This window comes from Myotis myotis, unplaced genomic scaffold, assembly GCF_014108235.1.
Source record: "Myotis myotis isolate mMyoMyo1 unplaced genomic scaffold, mMyoMyo1.p scaffold_m19_p_12, whole genome shotgun sequence".
Taxonomy (NCBI): domain Eukaryota; kingdom Metazoa; phylum Chordata; class Mammalia; order Chiroptera; family Vespertilionidae; genus Myotis; species Myotis myotis.
Genome location: NW_023416316.1, coordinates 72709615 through 72718033, shown reverse-complemented (window position 1 = coordinate 72718033; position 8419 = coordinate 72709615). Strand labels below are relative to the sequence as shown.

Genomic DNA, 8419 nt, shown 5'->3' with positions numbered 1-8419 from the left:
TTTCTAATTCTTTGAGATGTAGAGTTAGATGATTTACTAACATTTTCTCTTGTTTTCTGAGGTAGGCCTGTAAGGCTATAAACTTCCCTCTCAGGACTGCTTTCATTGTGTCCCATAGGTTTTGTGTTGTTGTGTTTTCATTGTCATTAGTCTCCTGGATGTTTTTAATTTCTTCTTTGATCTCATTGGTAACCCAATCAATATTTAATAACATGCTATTCAGCTTCCAAGTGTTTTAGTATTTTGGGTTGTTTTTATTGTAGTTTATTTCTAATATTATGCCATTGTGGTCTGAGAAGATGCTTGGTATGATTTCAATCTTCTTGAAATTGTGGAGACTTTTCTTGTGACCCAATATGTGGTCTATTTTTGAAAATTTCCTGTGTGCACTTGAGAAGAATGTATATTCCATGACTTTAGGGTGAAATGTTCTGAAGATGTCAATTAAGTCCATCTGATCTAGTGAGTCATTTATGATTGCTGTTTCTTTGCGATTTTTTGTCTAGAGGATTTATCCAGTGATGTCAGTGGTGTATTAAAGTCCCCTACTATGATTGTAGTGTTGTCGATCTCTCCCTTGATATCTTCCAGGAGTTTTTTTTATGTATTTGGGTGCTCCTGCATTGGGTGCATATATGTTTATCAGGGTTATATCTTCTTGTTGTATCGATCCCTTTACTATTATGAAGTGGACTTCCTTATCTCTTCATTTTGGTTATGGCCTTCATTTTGATGTCTATTTTGTCTGATATAAGTATTTCTACCCCAGCTTTTTTTTCATTTCCATTTGCCTGAAAGATATTTTTCCATCCCTTCACTTTCAATCTGTGTGAGTCCCTTATTCTGAGGTGGGTCTCTTGTAGACAGCAAATATATGGGTCATGTTGTTTATCCATTCAGCCACTCGATGTCTTTTGATTGGAGCATTTAGTCCATTTACGTTTAAAGTTATTATTGAAAGGTACTTGATTGTAGCCATTTCTATTTTTTGTGCCTTTTTTTTTTCTAAGCTTTTTATTTCATCTTTTTACACCAGTCCCTTTAGCATTTCTTGCATTGCTGGCTTGGTGGTGATAAATTCTCTTAACCTTTTTTTGTCTGTGAAACTTCTTATTTCCCCTTCAATTTTGAATGATAGCCTGGCTGGATAGAGTATTCTTGGGCTCAGTCCCTTGCTTTGCAAAACTTTGTAAATTTCTGTCCATTCTTTTCTGGCCTGATGTGTTTTTGTTGAGAAATCATTTGATCATCTAATGGGAGATCCCTTGTATATAACTTTCCATCTCTCTCTTGCAGCCTTTAAGATTCTCTCTTTGTCCTGAACATTTGCCACGGTAATTATGATGTTTGGCATGTGTTTTTTCGGGTTCATCTTATTTGGTACTCTCTGTGCTTGTGTGACTTTTTTCTTCCCCACCTCAGGGAAATTTTCTGATATTATTTCTTCCAATAGGTTTTCTAACCCTTGTTCCTCTTTCTGTTGTTCTGAGTCCCCTATTATTCGTATGTTGTTTCATTTCATGTTGTCCCATAGCTCCCTTAGGCTGTCCTCCTGTCTTTTAATTTTTTTCTCCAATTGCAGTTCAGTTTTGGGTGTGTTTTGTTTCCCTGTCTTCTAATTCTCTAATTTGGTCCTCCTCTTCTCCTAGTCTACTGTTGAAACTTTCAATGGTGTTTTTTATTGCAGCTATATCACTCTTCATTTCTTCTTCGTTCTTACATAAGTTATTGATTTTTTTATCAATTTCTTTTTGATTCTTACATAAGTTGTTGATTTTTTTCATCTGTTTCTTCTTGATTCTTGCATAAGTTGTTGATTTTTTCCTCCATCCAGTTTATGCACTCTAGGACCCTTAGTCTGAATTCTTTTTCTGACATGTTCCATGCCTCTGTTTCACTTAGTTGCTTTTCTGGCCAGTGTAGTGTGCGTTTCCCTCCAAGTCCTGCGTGGATCAGGGTTCGGGATCTGAAAAGAGGAGCCACACACAAATGAGAGAAAAATGACACGAAATATTGGGGGACCAGGTGCGCAAATCCAGAAGGACTTCCACTGATGCTCACGCTGCTCCAATCTTTTATTGATCTGGAGTAGCCCTTAGGGTAAGGATGTTTCAATGACACATGGATTAGCTCATCAGCAGACAATTTCCAGAAATAGGCAGAATATCTAATCAACAATAATCAACAAGGATTTACATAAGTATCTAAGGAATTAAGTGAACTAAGGTGGGGATGATGCTTTACCTACCATTATCTAGATTAACTGGGTGGTGCACAGCCCTGACCTTTGTTTGGGCTTTAAAGGTTACTAACTTTTTGGGGTCTCTGTCTATACTCAGCTAGTGAAGACAATAAATGGACTCCAGCATCTCCCCCTTATTTTTTCTTTAAAAAATCAAGTATTTGTAGACTAGAAATATAAGAACAAGTCTAAAATTTCAATGTCCAACAGTTTTGAGTCTAAGTTTCAATGTCTGACAGTTCATATGTACATTCCAGCAATGAAATGTTGGTTCTGGATGGTGGACAAATGCAGGTCCAGTCCTCTCTGGTTTGGTCCTGGGCACCCAGCAGTGACGCACAGCTGCTGACTGTTAGCATGGCAATGCGTCTTCACCATCTCCATCTCTGAATTGTCTCTCCTGTCTTTGTGGCTGGAGCAATTTGGTCAGTTTCTCTCTGGGGTCTGTTGTTGCAGGATTCCACATGGTCTTGGAGCTGTTCTCTGAAAGTATACAAACGTATTTTCAACCAAAGGTTAATAAAGGAAACCTTACTTGGGGTTTTTTCTTTAAAATGATCTTCCCCTGGCTTACCCTGGCCTTCACTTCCAGATTACCCGTTGGATGCCAGATGTCATGTGTGTTTCCTTCCATGTCCTGCGTGGATCAGGGTTCGGGATCTGAAAAGAGGAGCCACACACAAATGAGAGAAAAATGACACGAAATATTGGGGGACCTGGCAGGCAAGTTCAGAAGGACTTCCACTGATGCTCAGGCCGCTCCAATCTCTTATTGATCTGGAGTAGCCCTTAGGGTAAGGATGTTTCAATGACACACAGATTAGCTCATCAGCAGACAATTTCCAGAAATAGGCAAAATATCTAATCAACAAGGATTTACATAAGTATCTAAGGAATTAAATGAACTAAGGTAGGGGTGATGCTTCACCTACCATTATCTAGATTAACTGGGTGGTGCACAGCCCTGACCTTTGTTTGGGCTTCAAAGGTTACTAACTTTTGGGGGTCTCTGTCTATACTCAGCTAATGAAGACAATAAATGGACTCCAGAAGGCGAGTCCTCCTCTTCTTTCCTTTGGGGGTTTCTTTGTCTACCAATGTTTGATCTCACCGACAGATCTAGATATTGAGTGGTTCAGGGGCTGCTCCTTGGGTGGCTGTGGCTCCTCAGGCTGTGGTTGCTCCTCGGGCAGTTGTGGTAGCAGTTGCTCCTCAGTTGGCAGCAGCTCCTCTGGTGGGTGCTGTTCACAGCCATGGTGGCTCCTCTGGCTGGTGGGGGGAGGCTTCTCAGACAGCTGCTGTTCCTCAGACAGAGGGTGTGCTGATCACGAGGGTGCTGTTCCTTGGATGGGGGCGGGCTACACACGCAGCTGCTACTCCTTGAGCTGGGGCAGACTGCTCACGTGGCTGCTGTTCCTTGAATCAAGGCTGGCTGCATGCTGTTGTTGTTCTTCTGATGTGGTGGGCTGCTTATGGGGCTATTGCTCCTTGGACTTGGACAGGTTGATTGCAAGTCTGCTGCTCCTCGGATGGGGGTGGGCTGCTTGCACGGCTGCTGCTCTTTGGACGGGAGTGAGCTGCACGGGTCGCTGCTCCTCCTCTCCAGGTGTCTGGTTATGTGGCTTGCTCTCTAGCACTTTAGCCAGACAGAATAAAATTCACCTTAACAAGACTTGACTCAAGGGGAACAAAGCATGAATGTACTCATGACACCGATAACCCCAATATAAGTGACCACCTGAGAAAAGAGAATTAGGGGAGGGGAGAGTACAAATGATATCTAAGAGAGAGAGAAAGGGAGAGAGAGAGAGAGAGAGAGAGAGAGAGAGAGAGAGAGAGAAGAAAAAGAAAAAAGATAGGAGAGAAAATAAAAAGGAGAATATATATATATGGAGAAAACACCACAGAACCAATAGATAAACCAAACAAATACAAACACCAAACACCCAGTAAAGAGGGTGGGGCAGAATCTGTATAGGCTGAGCTGATATACAGGAAATAAGGTTAAGAATTGGATAAATATGGGGAAGACCTCACTTCAGTATAGCGGAGGTAGAAAAAGAATGAGTGGATAAGAAGATACAGAAAGGGAACAAAATAATATATTTACAAAAAAAATTGATTAAAAAATGGTATAAAAATAGAAAATAACAAGTAAAAATAAAATAAAATTGAATGATGAAAAAATAATGTGAAAAGAAGTAGAAAATAAAGCAACAAACAAAAAAGGAGAACAAAGAAAAAAGCATAAAAAAGAGCTAATAAAACAATAATAAAAAAATAAAAATGAAAAATTGAAATGTCATTCCTTTGGCTGGCTTAAGATCCCAGTTTTCTGGAATGTCTGTGATTTTTTTTTTTCTGTTGCTGGGACTGAAGGCCCCTCTATAGGCCAGACCCTGTTAACTCCCAGGGACTAATCATATTATTTTAATCCTTTGTACCATTCAGGGTGGAATCTGGGTGTGGCTGTATTCCTTGCCTGGGGGCTGGAGGGAGGTGTTATATCCTCAGGAGAAAATGGCTGCCCAAGTTCTGGGCTCAGGGGTGACTCAGCACTCAATTTGCTGCCACCTCTCCTGGACCCCCTTCTCTCCCCAGCCTCTCCCCAGATTCCACTCATCTGCACCTTCTCCTGCTTCTCAGCACCAGTGAGTGTCTGTATCCGAAATGTCCTATGAACAGGGTTCAGTGAAAACAAACAAACAAATGCCGGCCGCAGAAACTGGGAAGACTGAATCTCTGTGAGCTCCTCTCTTACCGGCAATGCATGGTCTGGTCAGCGCTTCAGGCTGCCGCCTTTAGATTCAGTCCTCTGTAATTATGGAACCCAGATCTCAAATCCCCCTGTGCCAACAGTCTTGCAGATTTCCTTTCCCCAGTCAGGGGCTGTGCCTGTCCCAAGGGATGTGGCTGGGTGTTGCTCGGTCTCCCTCTGACCCTCTGGGCTCAGAGATCTTGCAAACTTTCCTGCCCAGGTCTCTGGTTTTTACCTTTCCAGGGGAACTCTGCCCTTCCCGGCTGCAAACTGTCTCACCAGCTGAGTTTCCTTCACCAATTCAGGGGTGGATGTTATCTGTTTCAGCTGCTCATTCTATTTGCTCCAGGACAAGCCTTGGGACGCATCTGCCTATTCCACCGCTATCTTGTCTCTCCTGTATCATTGTTTATTAAACAAGTTTCCTTTTCTGGTCCAGGGGCTGCCACCAGAACTATGATTGCCTCATCAGATTTTGATTTGCAAATATTTTCCCCAGTTTGTGGGTTGTTTTCACTTTCTGTTTTGTTGTTGTTGTTAATCCTCTCCTGAGAATATTTTTTCCATTGATTTTTAGAGAGAATGGAGGTGGGGAGGGAAGAGAGAGAGAGAAAGAGAGAGAAACATCAATGTGAGAGACACATTGATTGGTTGCCTCCTGCACAGGCCCTGACCAGGCCGGGGATTGAACCTGCAACCCAGGTATATGCCCTTCACTTGGAATCTAACCAGTGACCTTTTGGTGCTGGGGCCAGCGCTCTAACCATTGAACTTACTGTCCAGGGCTGTTTGCACTTTCTTGATGGTATCATCTGAGCACAAAGTTTAAAATTTGATGCAGTCTAGGTTCTCTAGATTTTCTTTTTTTACTTATGCTTTTCTTTAGATTTTTATAATTGGATTGAAAAAATAACTTTTCCACCAGTTAATTTAATGTGGTTAAATATATTATTAAAACCAGAAATAATCAGTGTGTTGTGGTTGGGGAGATGTTGAGTGCAGTATATTTAACCTTATTAAGATAACTTGGGACTGCTTCTCATGATAAAGACATAACTAGACAGCTCCAGTTGCAGTTATACCAGCAGTTCAACTATCACAATGGTTTAGTCAGATCTGGAAGGAAATGGGACCCTCTGGAAATCACTGCATAAATAGTAACATACATTTTGAAAATTATTTTTCTTGCTCCAAATTTTATAGAACAGTTATACCCATAAATAGGGAAATTAACCATTATTGCTTCTAAAATCATCCTCAACACAGTATTACCAACCTGGAACAGTTACCTGTCCTCCCTTTCACCCCCAGCTGGGGTAACTCATTAGAATCTGGAGAAGTGAGAAAATGTGGTTTGAAAAAATAGATATTCTGTTTTGTATTTGAAAATAAAAGTTTAAACTTTATTTTTATACTTCAAAAATAGAAGATAAAGCTTACCGTCTAGGTTCCTAAGAGAAAGTCACCAGAAATGACAAGGACTGGGAGAGACAGTGAGTTGTATATTTGTCCCAAAAAGACCTGAGTTTAAAAACACCAGGAAGCAGTGTCCCAGGGGAATAAATGGTTAATGTTACAGAGGTTCAAATCTCAATGCTCCTGCCCATCATTTCAAATCCCTACGAGTAGCTGCGCTCCCCTGCTAGAACCTCCAAACAAGCTCTCAAATCCTGTAACTGTCTTTAAAGAATAGATACTTTTACCCTGGCCAGTGGTGCTCAGTGGTTAGAGCATCGGCCTGTGCACTGAAGGGTTGTGGGTTCGATTTCCAGTCAAGGGTTGGGGTTCCATCCCTGGCCTTCCATCCCTGCATGGGCACATACAGGAGGTAACCAATTGATGTATCTCTCTCATGTGGGTGTTTCTCTCTCTCTCTCTCCTTCACCCTCCCTCCCTTCCACTCTCTCTTAAAAAAAAATCAATGGAAAGAATATGCTCCAGTGAGGATTAACAAAAAAACAACAAATGAAGAAGGAACCATATGAAAGAGGTAAGAGGAACAGAAGCAACAGCTGGTGCACAGACCCTAATGTAGGACCTTCTGGGGCGAATTTGAGAAACATAAAGGTCAATGTGCTGAAGCCTAGAGACCTAAGAGAGGGTTAACAAGGATGACATCAGAGCAACAGCAAGAATTCAGACCAGGTGGGTCCTGTGGGCCAAGGTACAGACAGACTAGGACTTCCTTTCTGACTCAAACAGGGTTCCATTGGAAGCTGTTTGGTAGAAGAGTGACAGCTTTGGTTTTTGTTTTGTTTTTTTTTAAAGAATGGCTTTTCTTTTTTTTCTTTTTTAATATTTTATTGATTTTTTACAGAGAGGAAGGGAGAGAGATAGAGAGTTAGAAACATCAATGAGAGAGAAACATCGATCAACCGCCTCCTGCACATCTCCTAATGGGGATGTGCCCGCAACCCAGGTACATGCCCTTGACCGGAATCGAACCTGGGACCTTTCAGTCTGCAGGCCGACGCTCTATCCACTGAGCCAAACCGGTTTCGGCGACAGTTTTGGTTTTTAAAAGGTCTGGTTGCTAGGTAGAAGCAGAGAGAGCCAAGAGCAAGGTTTTGAGTGATCGAGGTGAAGGATGGTGACACCTGGGACCAGAGCAGTAACAGCTGAGTAGAACTTTAGGGGAAGCGCAGATGTCAATACATACAAGAAACCAGTGGGGATAAGTAAACATGGGTATACTCACTGCCGAACAAAACTAGTGTGTAACTTAAACTAGCAGAAGAAATCTCAAAGCAGCCAATGGAAATGAGGAAAACAGGAAAAGCGCTCAGATATATAAAATGGAAATTTTGAATTTATTGATTTTTGTTTTATTTCTTACTTACCTCACACATTTTCTGAAATAAAGCCATATTACTTTTTATATTTTGTTCTTTTTTTTAAGATATATTTTTATTGATCACAGAGAGAAAGGGAGGGAGACAGATACATCAATGATGACAGAGAATCATTGATTGGCTACCTGCCACACACCCCCTACTGGGAATCGAGCCAGCAACCCAGGCATGTGCCCTTGACCGGAATTGAACCCGGACCATTCAGTCTGCAGGTCAACGCTCTATCCACTGAGCCAAACCAGCTAGGGCTCTTTTTCTTTTTTAAAAAATATGGAACACTTCACGAATTTGCGTGTCATCCTTGCACAGGGGCCATGCTAATCTTCTCTGAATCGTTCCAGTTTTATTACATGGGCTGCGGAAGCCAGCACACTATATTACTTTTTAAATTTTGAAGAGTTTATTTTTGTACTAAGGGCCAGGGCCTGCTGTGACTCACTTTGGAAAACCAGTCTCTGGGAGCCACCTCACCTGTCTAGAGTTCAACATATAGAAGCAGAACTGGAGTTTGGGAGAGGGGTGGCTAAAATGAGGAAAGCCCTAGCCGGTTTGGCTCAGTGGATAGAG

General features: G+C 41.6%; 1 non-coding gene across 1 annotated transcript; it reads right to left on the bottom strand.

Annotated features, from left to right (window-relative positions):
• Window positions 1–8116: 8116 nt before the first annotated feature.
• On the bottom strand, window positions 8117–8219 carry LOC118667836. Its single transcript, XR_004971413.1, has one exon. It is a non-coding gene; the product is annotated as a U6 spliceosomal RNA (small nuclear RNA).
• Window positions 8220–8419: the final 200 nt, after the last annotated feature.